The sequence below is a fragment of the Falco punctatus genome (assembly GCF_963210335.1).
Source record: "Falco punctatus genome assembly, chromosome: 12".
NCBI classification, from domain to species: Eukaryota; Metazoa; Chordata; class Aves; order Falconiformes; family Falconidae; genus Falco; species Falco punctatus.
This window is the reverse complement of record NC_137592.1, coordinates 23151516-23164840: the sequence shown is the minus strand read 5'-3', so window position 1 is coordinate 23164840 and position 13325 is coordinate 23151516. Positions and strand designations below refer to the sequence as shown.

The 13325-nt window shown below is 39.8% G+C and overlaps 1 long non-coding RNA gene across 1 annotated transcript in view; it reads left to right on the top strand.

Moving 5' to 3' along the window:
- LOC308071892 overlaps positions 1 to 13325 on the top strand; it is a 65465-nt gene that overhangs the window by 38769 nt on the left and 13371 nt on the right. The window contains exon 2 of the long non-coding RNA XR_013931360.1: positions 6214 to 6331. This is a non-coding gene — a long non-coding RNA (uncharacterized lncRNA). The remainder of the gene's footprint in view (positions 1 to 6213; positions 6332 to 13325) is intronic.

Sequence of the window (13325 nt, the reverse complement as noted above, 5' to 3'; positions counted from 1 at the left end):
AAATCTGTGATAGAGAATTCAGATGAGTAGGTGTTTGCTTGACAAATGCAGGGTGCAGGGAGCATGCCCATCGCTTTGGTCATGAGGTGGAGAATGTGCTCCCTTCACAGACCTTTGTGATCATATGCAAGTGTCGTAGCTTAAGGACATGTTGCCTCCCCAGATGAACGTTAAAATACATACAGTGAAGTTGAGGTTGAGGGCAGGGTCTCTCACGGGACCCAGAGCAGCCGTTTTGCTCTTGCTTTCCAATTATTGGCACTGGAGGTGGGAAAACTCCCACAGCTGGAGCTTGAGGAGGACCAAGAAGGAAAATCACGTGGCACAGATGAAAATGTGGAGTAAAATAATCACCAAAGATTGTAATCAGGATGGTGGAAGAGTCCAGGTTAGTTTTGTTTTTTTCTTTAAGGTTGTCCAGGGCAAAGTTGACACATTGTTAAATGCCACATCTGCTCAGTCATTTGGGTAATGTGCCTGCTTCTTTGTTACCACCAAATTATGTAACGTGGTGGGATTTAGCCAGCCTCACATGCTTCACCACTGTGGTAGATCACTTGACAGTATGAGGAACATAATATGATAATTAGGGAATCTTGTCTTTCTTCTTCCCCCCCCCAAATGGACAGTTTTAGCTTGTGGGAAGGTATCATGCTAGCAGTTCTGGGAAGCAACACTTTCTCTTTATCCTCTGAACAGAAACCATACCTACGGTTACACTGCAGATTTTTCTCATGCTGGCATGACTGTTCTCACATGGAAATGCAACCTTTAGGGCTGAAAAAGCAGATCAGGGCAGCCCATTGTTACTACACCTTCTTGCTAAGGCTAGCAGAACTTTAAAACAGAAGGATTCCCTGTAACTTCAGCCAGAGCAGACAAGAGTCCAGGTTATCAATACTGATGCAAACGTGAAGCCCCATCTGCTAAAGGTACTATCTCTTACTTGAGACAAGGAATATCATTCTCGTAAGTCATATAGTACGAAACTTTAAAACTGGCTAATACAGCCCCAGGCACAACTGTGATGTAGGAAGGGGTCTGCATGTGCATTAAGCAATCCCGTGGCTACATCACCACGGACTGAAGTAGAGGGAAACAGTCCTGTTAGCAATACTGGTAAATCTGCTGTAAAGTACGTGGAAACCCAATCCACATTTAGGATCCTGTCTAGGAAAGTACGACTGAACTTCTGTGTAGTACTCAGCAACTGAAAGCTAAGCAATTTCATTGATACATTTCTGGACTGAGGCCTTGGGTTTCTTCTAATGACAAGTATAATTGCAGCTTCTCTGCTCTGACCTTTAGTTGGCTTAATGTAGGCATCCAAGCTTGAAAGTTATACATTGTACAAAGGGAGTTCAAGTTTGGTTTTCTCTTACTACACCTACAAGTGGAATGCCAGTCTGATGTGCTCAGAAATGAAAATAAACACTGAGCAGAACAAGTAGAAGCACTGTTGGACACAAGGGTTCAGTATAACTTGGGCACCATAACTTCATTCTTATAATGCCATCTTGAAGATTTTTTTACAGCAGAAATAAATCTAAATAAATTATTTTTCAGCCTTTCCTCTTCACAAATTTCGTAACGTTTACAGTGCATGCCTTTGGAATTACCCTACAACATACTTACTGACTATTGCTTCATTCCAGCAGCCACTGTGTTTTCTGCAGTTAAAAGGAGGTTTTAAAACCTGATTTGGAATATGAACTAACAAAACTGGGAGAGAGAGAGAGCATCTTGTAAAGTGTCTGTAATTACTTACCTTCAAATATGAGGGCATTATCGAATACAGGATCTTAAAAGTGATTTTATTCCCTCTTGACAGGCATGGAACTTATCTCTTTTTGAGATCAAAACTTACAATATTCACGGGGAAAAAATCAGGACTACTGATTCCCCTTTAATTTGTTTTTACAATTATTTGTATAAATTCTCTTCTTCTGTGACCAGTTTAAGCTGTTTGTTTCATATGCAATTGTATCCAAGGGCAAGATGCAGCTGGGTTAAAGATACGTGTTTGTGTATGTGCTTGAATATTCCATTGTTAACTAGTGAGGTGGTTTCCTGGAATCAGGAGGTTTTACTGATGTCCTTTATTTTATGTAATTTGATGTTGAAGAAATTACATTGTATTTTAAAAGATAGTCAAGCATGTCAGCAATTCTGGGAAAAAAAAAGTAAGTGTAGGCTTCTTGGATATTTGAACAATTTGCACTAATGGGCAATACTAAATAGTCTGGGGGGGAACACATACAAAGAAGAAAAGGAGCTGAGTTTGGAAACTAAAACAGAAAAACCACAGAGTGAATAGGAAGCATATTTTGGATAAGAGTAAAGAAAAGCTGAGCAAGAGCTCTTGGGGCAGCACCCTGCTTTACCAGCTGGGGGCACTTCTGGCTATCTCGTTTGTTTAATTCTTGAACAGCTGGGAAAGATCTGACCCTGTAAAAGGGGCTTGTTAGTTTCATCTTGAAAGTATAGCTGGTAAATTGGAGAAGGAGGGGAGAAAAACCACGACTAAAGTCAGTTTTTGTTTCTGCCTTCTCTGTGGGAGGTTTCTACCCCTTCAGCTAGATTGCAAGTACTCAAATAGGTCGGGTACCTGCATTTGTCACAGCTGAGAGGCTGAAACTGCGGTGAGGAGCACAGCCTGGAAACAGTGTCAGGTCTCCTAAAAATGGTCTGGCGTTGATGAAAGTTTCTGTGCTCTCAGCGGCAGAGGTGCTGCAGGAAAGTCTCAGTCCTCCCCTGGCTCCTTCCCGCTGTGCCCCCATTATGGCAAAGGCTAATCCAGCAACCTTTTCAGCTGTCCCATAACTGATGGGGTAGAAAGTCCAGTGAGCAAGGTGGAAGTGGGTAACAGGCATGAGAGGATGGAGGAATGCCTTGAAATTACAAATTAATACTAGTTATTAAAATGACCAGTTAAAAATAATTATTATTTGTAAGCTTGATAATAATTAAACCAGTTACTATCTGAGAGTAAATCCTATACCAGTATCTTCTAACTGGAAAGACCACCTGAGTGTGTCTAGGTGCTCAGGTTAAAATGTTAAGAGCTGAATAGTTCGGCTGGTGCCAAAGCCAAATGTGCTTCGGCAGCGGTTAATGCTCAGGTTCTGCCTCCAACAGAGCTGTGGTTTCCCAGATGCTTCTTTCTCACAGTAGTGTCATCCTCTTGCTGTTCATTCTTGCTTGCTGCCCACCTCTACCTACATAGCCTCTCATGTCAGTGTAATGGTTTGCATGACTGCGCAGTGAATTAGATCAGGAAACTAATTCCGTTTTTAAATATTTTTTTTGGGGGTGGGGGGTGGGGGGTAGAGGAGGGTTATTTTCTTCAATGCAGTTCAATGTGTGCCCGTACCAGCAGTTGTCCTGGCACAAATAAGGTTGTGGTGCACGGTGGGAGTAAGTGGGAGGGAACAAGGTCTTAAAGCCAGCACTGTTGCTGAAAGAGATGTTTGTGAAAATACACCTTGTTTTGGTGCAGAGCAGCAGGAAAGAGGGTGTAACTAACTCTTCCGGGAATTGCTGGGTTATGTGTGGTCATTTTGCTCAGAACAGAGACCTCACTCTGAGTGTCTGTGGACCCCCATTCAGATCCCTCTTTTCTGTAGCAGGCTGAAAGAAATCCCATTGCTTCTAAAGTCTGGAAGAGCATGCTGTGCGAGACTGGAATGATTGTAAATTTATTCCCTGATAGGAAGAAGAAAACCCAATCAACCTGAAATTTTCTGTATGATGCTGCTGTTCTTTGGTGCAGTCATCTCACTGGCCTTTTCTCCATTGTGCCCTGGGCACTGCTGCCTCAGGAGATGCTACAAGTGGCTCGTCATGCTGCACAGATATGTGTCCTTTCCAAGTATTCACCTCAAATCTGGCATTCCTTGTGCTGTAAGTCCCTCCTGGACTGCAGTGGTGGGGCAGCCAGCCTGTTCACTCCTTTCCTGTGTATCTCGCAACTGCCCCTGAACTGTAGTTCCCTCAGGTACAGAGGTTCTTTGCCTTCCTTTTTCCAGGTGGAATATAGTAAGATTTTTGCTCTTTATCTGGTGCTTTCTACGTACAGTTCTCACAGCTAGGTAGGCACCTTCTCATATCTTACACAACAAAGTAGACAGAGTTGATTGTAGCAGCTTGACCAAGATCACAGCCTGGTCTCTCTCAGAGGGTGGAATAGTTAAGTAGTTACTGCCCAAGTCATCTGCATATCAACAACCGACCTCCTTCTGGCAACTTGATTTGCTTATTTTTGTGTGTGCATATTATGTTTCTGTGGTATGTATTTTTCATTAATATGGCCTAATTGGGCCATTAAATAGTAAAAGGTAACCAAATTCTTCTGTATGTCTGCATGCATCTCTCAGTGCATACCTTGGGACCAGGCTCACGTGGATCACTTCTCTTGTTCCGATCCTAAGTTCTTCTTGTCCTGTTATTGCTAAAGTACACGGTGCTGTCCTGATGCAATGTATATACCTGCTAAAGCCCTTTGATATCGTGGGGCTCACTTACCTGGGTCTGAAGGGGCTCATCTCAGAGTCAGAAATTGAGAGGAGCCTATACATTGAAGTCAGGGGCTTGATTCAGAAACCTAAATGGGATAAGAGTTTTGTTGTATGACACAATGGGAAGATAATGGTGTTGAAGAATAAAGAATAATATCCCCTGACATTATCTTTGTTATATAAACTCGTTGATCCCGTCAATTCTGTGCATAGTCTGTTAACAGGGCAGCTACTTGAAGCTTTTTTCCAGTTTTTAATCAGTTCTTGGTTGGGCAGCTTCCCCATCAGAATCGATGCCATTTTGCTTGAGTAAGAGGACGGGTAAAAAGGAGAAAGCATTTTGGAGTTTGTAGCGGTGTTAAGTCTGTAAAACTTCTTAAGCCCCAGCCAGCCAGAGAAGCTAAGACACCGAATCGGCTCTGCCAGGCACCTGCAAGCATGCTCACACCCAGGGTTGTCATTGCTGTGGTCCTGTGTATGTCCCCGTAAATCAGCAATGTGCCGGCTTTCTCTCCTCCTGGCTTTAGCGCTCGCCTGCAGGTCCTTCTGTTTCTGCACGGGGGTGAAACCGTGTGTCTTGGGCGGCAAGTGCAGTTTCCCGGCGGTTGCGTTATGCTGCCCTCTAGTGGTAAGATACTCTGGTCGCAGCCTTCTCTCAAAAGCAGGGCGCTCTGGGGCGCTTCTCTCGCTGCCTCGTTCACACGTTAATGCTGTTCTGGAAGAACCGTCTTGCTTTGGAAAGGTTGTCTAAAAGTAATAAAAACACTTAGGAAGTTCTTAACAGCGGAACTTTGTAACAAAGTTGATGTGAACTGAGAATGGGACTTTGACAACATGATTCAGTTTCAGGTTTAGTTTTTAGGTTTCCGTTGGCTGCCTCAGCCATTCTTCTGTGGTGTTCTTTGAACTCAAATGGAAGAATATTTGTGGGAAAAGTACAAAATACCAAGTCAAGGGGTTTGAGTTATCACTCCATTTCAACTGTAAAGTGTTGGTGAAACTTTGGATGTCATTTTCCCCTACCATTTTCTGTGTGGAGAGTGGGGTGACAACAATAACTACTTCATGACGGTGTTTGAGGATTGTTGATGGAGACAAGGTCCTCAGCGCAAAGAATATGTAGTGTAAAAAACAGTAATACATGGCCTGTTTCAATAGGACCCGGGATCTTTGAGAGAATCCTGTCTCAGGAGTGGTATTTTTTCATAAGCTTGCAAAAAATCAGGGAGAGTTCTTACTATATGTAGATCATAATTTGTAGGTTTTTTGGTTTTCAGTGAATTCTTGCCTTGTATCACAGACTCTGAAGCAGATGGAGGCCAGGGGAAAAAACCCCACAACAACAACAATGAAAATGAAACACACACCCCCCACCAGATTTAAGTTGTTTATTTTTCTTTTCTTTATTGTTCATGTAGGCATATTAGAATATGTTTTGTTAGCATGTTTAGACCTACAATGATTAAATCATTGATTAATTAGTGTTAATCAGTTGTTGATTTAACCTCTAAATTAAAAAGAATAGGTAATTATTTTGAGATAACTAGAAAGTAATAATAATTTCAAGTTACTGTCTGGTATCCATCTAACTGTAATGATATACAGGTGAAAATTCCACCAATTATCCTGCTGATAATTAAAACCTCTTCTTCTAACAGAAGAAAATTCACATGCATTTTTCTGTACTCTTCCACAGGCATAAGTATAGGAAGAAAGGAAGTTCATAATTAGCATCACCTCCAGCCAGTGTCGCTTTTTTCTGCCCATGCAGCAGTAATCTGGGGGACTTTAGATCTCCAGAGTACAGCAATTAGGTAAGACCTAATGGTTTTCATAAGTCCAGATTGATGAGAAGGTGTGTCTCCGTTTTTGGAGGCCGCTGTTCAGGACTTGGCAGATAGATGTATCCTCTACTTAGGTCATTCAAGTGAGGCAAGTGGACAGTTCATTTAACACTGATCAAAGCTAATTTGAGGGGTGGCAGATGTATGCTAGATGGGTTGTACCTCAGTGTGTTTTGAAGTGTTGCTCTAAAGGCATCAGTGAAGGATTTCCTGTGAAGGGAACAGCAGTAATGTAAGTTCCATGACTTGTCAGACAAACCACGTTCTGTGCCTGTACCCTGTACCAAATTGCTGTTTGCTTGGGTGCCTTGCTTTGTATGTAGTAGCTTTCTCACATGCAGGCTTTTAAGACACTGAAGTGTTGCTTAGTCTTTAATATATGTACGGTTCACCACCTCTATGGTCCACCACCACTTAAGGCCCTGAAGTTAGCTAACGACATTAGTTCAACTCAGCATCCCTCCCCCAAGTGGTCAAGGACTGGCGCTTGCTGACAACTGACTTGCTACTGCTAATGAGGGTTGAGATGAAGCTGTACCTCACAGATCAGTGCCATGGACCTCCATGTGCATAAATTAATTGTGGATAATTGTTTGATCACTTACAAACACAGGACATAATATTGAAACTAAATAGTCCTCACATACAGAGTCATCAGGGAGAATATAAACTCCTCAGTTAAGTGTTCTCGATTGCCTGGGGGGAGGCGGGATTTGCAGGTTAGGTGTGTGCTACCTGGGTACCAAGATAGATCCCTAAAGTGAGACAAAATGAACAACTCTGCCTTACAGCAAGTACAAGATACATCATGGTTTAAAAAAGGTTTCAAACTGAAAAATAGGTCAACTGCAACATCTAATAATTCTCCAAACGTTATCTACTCTGCCTTGCTTAGATACCTCCCTTAAAAACACTAGAAGAGGAGCAATGCTTTGATAAAATATTTAAAGAACTAGATCCTCATCCAAAGATTATTGGCAAAGAGGCTTCTTTTGATTTTCAGAACCTGAGAACCTGATTTCAGCTTTTGATTTCTATTGGCACAGCCCTGTTGTTTCAGCGGAGTCTGTCTGGCTTTCCAGTGACATCACACCTGGTTTGAAATCATAAGGGAAAGCTGTTCGCTCGTTTTTCAGTCACAGTAGGGTCTATCCAGAAGTCTACGAATATATAGATTTATGGTCTTTCTGAAAGTAGTTCTAATTATGTTAGCAATTGATATCAACCCCTGTGGGCATTCGGTAGTCAAGAAATCTTTTATGTTATTTAATTCAATTAAAGTTGATATTAAAGGTATACTAAACAATTCTTAGTAAGCAGTGGGAAGTGCCGCCTTGTGGACATTTCTTCTTTTACTTTCTCTCTTTTTTGTTTGGTTTTTTTTTGTTTGTGGGGTTTATTTGGTTGGTTGGGTTGGGTTGGGTTTTTGAGGTAGTGTTTTTGTAGCAGCACGGTTGAAAAAACATTGCAAGGAAGTGCAGAGTAGAGTGAAATATTTTATCAGAGAGCACAGTACAAGACTTAAACCTTCTGTTTTTTTGTTGTGTTTTGTTGGGGTTTTTTTGTTTTTTTTTTTTTTAATATTAGGAATAACTATTGCAGCTTGATACATTGTTTGGCTTATGTGTGATGGATTTTCCATACATGTGTGGTAAGAAAGGAACAAATTTCTTCTCAGACTGGGTATGTAATTTTTTTTCATAAGTAGCATAGCCTGCTAGTTTTGGGTCATCACATGATACTATCTGTTTTTACCCTATTGGCTGCATAGTTTTCTCTTTAGAAGCTGGGAAATTTGCTTATAGCCCTTAACTGTATCCCTAACACCTCATCCTACATTGTTTTAAGTGAAGTCAGCAACTGGCTGCCTTCAATTCTTCACTAAGTATAGAAAAATTAACCCATTCCTTACTCTCTTACAAGAACTTTTCCTACAGATCTTTCAAATTTTTAAGGGTCAAGCCCATTAAAAAATGAATTATTTACTATGTAGCAGTGACAAAGTTGATTTCTGCAGATGAATTACTTCTAAACTAATATTACTTATACTCTGTCAAAAAGTTTCCTTCTATTTATTCATCCTCTCTTCAAATTTTTGAGTTTATATGCCCTTTTGTGCTGATTTATGTTTCCAGATGTGCTGTCTTTCTATATACAAGAAGTAATTTAGATGTGACAGTAAAGACAGAGAATTTCTTTATAACAAACACTGTAGATACTACTAATTAATACTTTTAATAATCTGTTTCTCCCTGCTTAAAACACACAATACCAGGATTTACCAATGATTCTCTGGAATTTTATATCAGTAGTGGCCGGGAAGTCTATTTACTATGCAAATAAAAATAAGTAGTACAAATAGTGTTAAGGTTAGGGAAAATATTTGACTAGAAGATAGTAGATGTGAAAAGTACATGTCTGAATGGCAAACAGTTAGAATGGGTTGACACAAACCATTATAGCTCCATGGAAGTTAATAAACCTATACCAATTTATATGAATCAATAGTAAAAATAATGAAATTAAGAATAAAAAGGGGGAACTACGGATGGGACTTGGAACACGCAGTGATGAAGTTGCAGGAAAAGCACACAGCAGAGATGACAGCAGTGCTTCAGCCACTGGAATATTTTTTTCTTTGGTTCTGTATATCAGGTAGTTGGCTCATAAATGTTTTTTTATACGTGGAAGAATGTGGACTAGGTAAGAACGTAGTTGAGTTTGTCTCTAGCTTAAAAAATACACTTAAATGGTCCAGCCGCTGGATGTCTCTCTTGTTCTGCTTACATGAATGGGGACTGGCCTTTCCGAGTGAAAAACCTGCATCTGGGGAAGATAAATGGGTCAGTATGGAAAGCCAGCTGCCCAGTGCTGCCCAGCTGACTGAAACGATATGACACCAGTCCAACTGTCAACACGATAGACTATAAGCATGAGATGTAAGCAAGATTAACAATTGAGAAATGCATTCTTCTTCCATTACAAAAGCACTTCTTACCAGCGCCATTCTTCTCAGTTGTGCTCTGCACATCTGTATTAAATAACCTGCTGCCAATAATTGAATATTATTTGAGAAAATAAGTTACAAATCAGTAGTGCCTTTCTCGATAATTACAGTATGTAAGCAAATACGATATTAGGCTGGATAGTGGAAATGCACCAGGTGAATTTTCTTTTTCCCTGCCAGGGGTTTCTGGCTCAGGTCAGTTGCAGTTGGTAATAACTTAAGCTAGACAAGAACCCGATTTCCCTTTTCTAGAAGAGTCTGCACCTTCTATTTATTTCTCTGCTCTCAAACAGAATTGAGAGACACACGCATTTAGAACTTCCCAGGAAATCCTGTTCTGGAAAAGTAAACATTAGGAGAGACCTGTGTGAGCTGAGGGCACAGAACCAGGTACTTTGTTTTGCTCAGCTGCATTGCTTAAGCAATGGAAATCTTTCTGCAAGCAAATTATCAGCTCTTGTTTGTTTGAGGCATCAAAAATAAATGAATGCAGGAGAATGCTTAAGAAATCCTTTTGTGGTTAAGAACTTTGAGGTCTCTGACTTGTGTAGAGTTTTGTACTGCTTTGTAGCACACATTTCAGTGATGTGAAATACAGGGGAGAACAGAGTGAAGCCTCAGGCACTGATTTCAGAACCTGTGAAGGTGAGTGCTGAGAGTTTAGGGTTTCAGCAATTTAGCTAGGATAATAGGGTTAGGAAGGCATGTAATAGAGATCTTTAAGTTTCATGGTAATGTGATGACTAGGTAATTTTTTCCATTCTTCAATTCTCCACGGTATTTTCAGGAAGAGTTTCATGTGTATATTGTGAGATAGTATGTTTCCTTATATTCATCCTATTTATTTGTTTAATTCTTTAAGTTAAAAACCAACTTAGATTACAAATTCTGAATGCTAGTAGTCTGCTATCTTTCAGAATTTTGCGGGATTTTTTTTTCTGTATCTCTCAGTATATACGAAAGAAGTTACGTAACTTTCACTGTAATGGTGGGCCAATATTTGAGCTCATTTAGTTTATTTCTGTCCAGAATGTTAATGTGAAGTGATACATCTTTGTGTACATTCTTCATAATCAGAGTGGGATTAAACTGAGGTCCTGTTTCCCTGAATGTAGCAGGAAAAAAAGACAATAGGAAACAGCTTCTTTGGCAGTAACTCAAGTCTCTTTCCAATCAGTGCTGCACTCAGAAAACTCTTGCTCCCTGTTTTTCTCCCTTGATGGGGATTCAGGATCATTCTACAAAGTATTTCACTGTTTTAAGGGTTTTTTTGCCTGCATATGTAACATTTCTGACTAGGTCACTTAGACCATTTTGCAAAATTTACGTATACCTTTGTGTTCGCATCCACATGGCTCAGATCTTTTTTTTTGCCTGGCTTGTGACTGGTGCTTGGGAGGCTATCTATTTGTCTGCATCTTCTGTTTGCCCACAGTCACATTTTAGAACGATTTTCCTCTCTAGGACTGCAAACTGGTTTCATTCTGCTCATGTTTCCTGTCGGTTTTCTCTGTAGCCATTAAGGAAAACAGGCAGGGAAAGTATGCCTCCTGCTTCTTTGTAAAGGGTGGGGGTTTGAGCCAACCTATTAATGTGTTTTGAAATGTGCTGTTACCAATTCTTTTGAGCTTCACTTCTTTTTAAAGGACCTGAATGGCATTTGGTTGTCCAAGAAGTTTTGCTCTCTCTTATCTTGGACAGTGAAATTTAAAGAACATCAGAAGTGTTGCCTAACAGTCTAAACTAAGCCTTAAACAAGGGGATGTGCTTATTGCCATGTTTTTGAAGTCCAGGGCAAACAAACCTGCATTTTGCTATACTGAATATTTTAAGGCCTCTACTCCTTCTGGATTTTAGCTTTTCCAGGTTAGTATTGGGAACGATCTTTGCCTAATCCTGATTATAAGAACAATAATGAGAAGCGGTTATTTAGTGCCAGAGCCAGATTGTATGGTTGTTATCTTTGACTAGCAGCGAAACCCCTGGAGAGTTATTTAATTTTGTAAATTAGCATGCAGTTAGAAAAGGAGTTTCACTTTTAGTATTTTAGGGGATGTTTGGATTTTTTTTACCAGTAAAATCAAGAATAAGCATCATCACAAAGTACGGTTTCTTTATAAGCTTTCAGCTAGATTTAGTGATTGCTTCAAAGTTCATTATTAATTATCCTATATTGTGCCTTGCAACAATATTTGTCCCAGTGTTGTCAGAGCTCCCTGTAGTGTGGAACTATTAAAACTCTGCAAAAGGACACATGGAGGGAAAAAGGGATAATAATGTACGCAGATGAGTGCAGTACAGAGCTCTGAAGATCCAGTGTATTTTTAGTCAAAAGCAAATGGCTCTCTAATTCAGGAATTATGGAAGAAGAGTGGATCTGTAATTACGTTCATAATTAGAGAGGTCCTTTTTTGGCGTTTAATCCAAATAATGTAAAATGTTGGTTTCTGAGCACCATAGAAAACATCAAAGCCGATAATGTAGGAGGTTGTTGTGGTCCAGGGAAAGGAGGGGGGACTGAATTCTATAGCAGTGAAAATCAGCATTGCTCAGTTGGAGCTCTTTATTGTTATTGATGTACACTAGTTGAAAATTGGTTTATGACTTCAAGTTGCATAGAAACAAAGTAAACCAAAGGAACTGTTATGAAAGCATCCATCTAGGAAAACATTGGGGGAAGGAAAATACAGTGAAAACAGCACTCGTTCTAAATTAAATTTCTCTTAAATTTAATAAAGTTTCCTAGTGGGGAGTTCCTGGAAAATGTGGACTGAAATGTGAAGCAAACTTTGATTGCTCTTTTAGATGCCTTGACAGTGTATTTACAAGAACTAAATTTTTTTCCCCCTTTATTTCTAAAGAAGCTTTCTAGAGAAAAATACCCATGCTTCATAACCTCCTTAAGAAACATTTGCTATGATTGTTTCCAAAGGAACAGCTTAATAGTTCCATAAATATCAAAGTTAATAGGCCTCTAAAAAGAAGGAAAATTGCCTGTAGGTGATTTCTACTTCTGCAGAAATAGTTTGTCTAAACTTTCTCTCAAGGCCTGTTACCTATTACTGCATACTTTGCTGTCCTGTTTTTAGCTGGTTTAAATCAACATGGGTAGAGCAATACTTAAATAAAATGTACTTGAGGGTAAAACACGGTCTAACAAATAATATAAAAAATAAACAATATTAAGCATAGCTTGTGACTATAAGGAGATCAGAAACAATCTAATGGTGACACACTTTTTTTTTGAAAATGCAAGAGCTGTGCCATATCACCATAAAGCCATACTTACAGCTTTGAAGGAAAGATAAAATCTTTTTAAAAGTGCCTTCCAGAAAAGAGTCTGAGAAAAAAATTGGGTTTTTTTTCTTGTATTGAGTTGCTGTTCGGTATGCTGTAGGAGCTGCTTCTCTCTCTCTTTTTTTTTTTTTTTTAACAGCCCTTTCCCCCTTGATTTTAATTTTAATGGTGTTAAGGCACCTAAAATTCTTGATAAGCAGCTTTTACTACTAGATATAAAATCATTATTTTCTGTGTAAACTTGGTAATGTGTGTAAGCTTCGTAATGATCATACTTAGAAATCAAGAGCTCTTGCCTCCCCTTAGAGGTGCAGGAAAACCCAGCTGCTGGCAAATTAATTTATATTGTGCTTTACTGACCTTCCATGTAATATTGTGTTGTACTGGGGGTACTTATCATTATTAGACAGCTCACAGAATCATGCTTATGAAAAGACATGGGAAGTATGAAAAGAGATTGCTAGAAAATTGGGTCTTCCTGTTAGGGTTTCATAACAGGCTTTGAGCCCTGGTGGACTTGCAGCTGCTGGAGCCTTAAACCAGTCTAAATGCAGTAGAGCTGATTTTACAGAAGGCAGCAGGAGACTGAAACAAGGCTGAGCAGTGCTGGTTTGTGACAAGGGAACGATCTGAAGGCTGCTGGTACGCTCCCCATTGTGG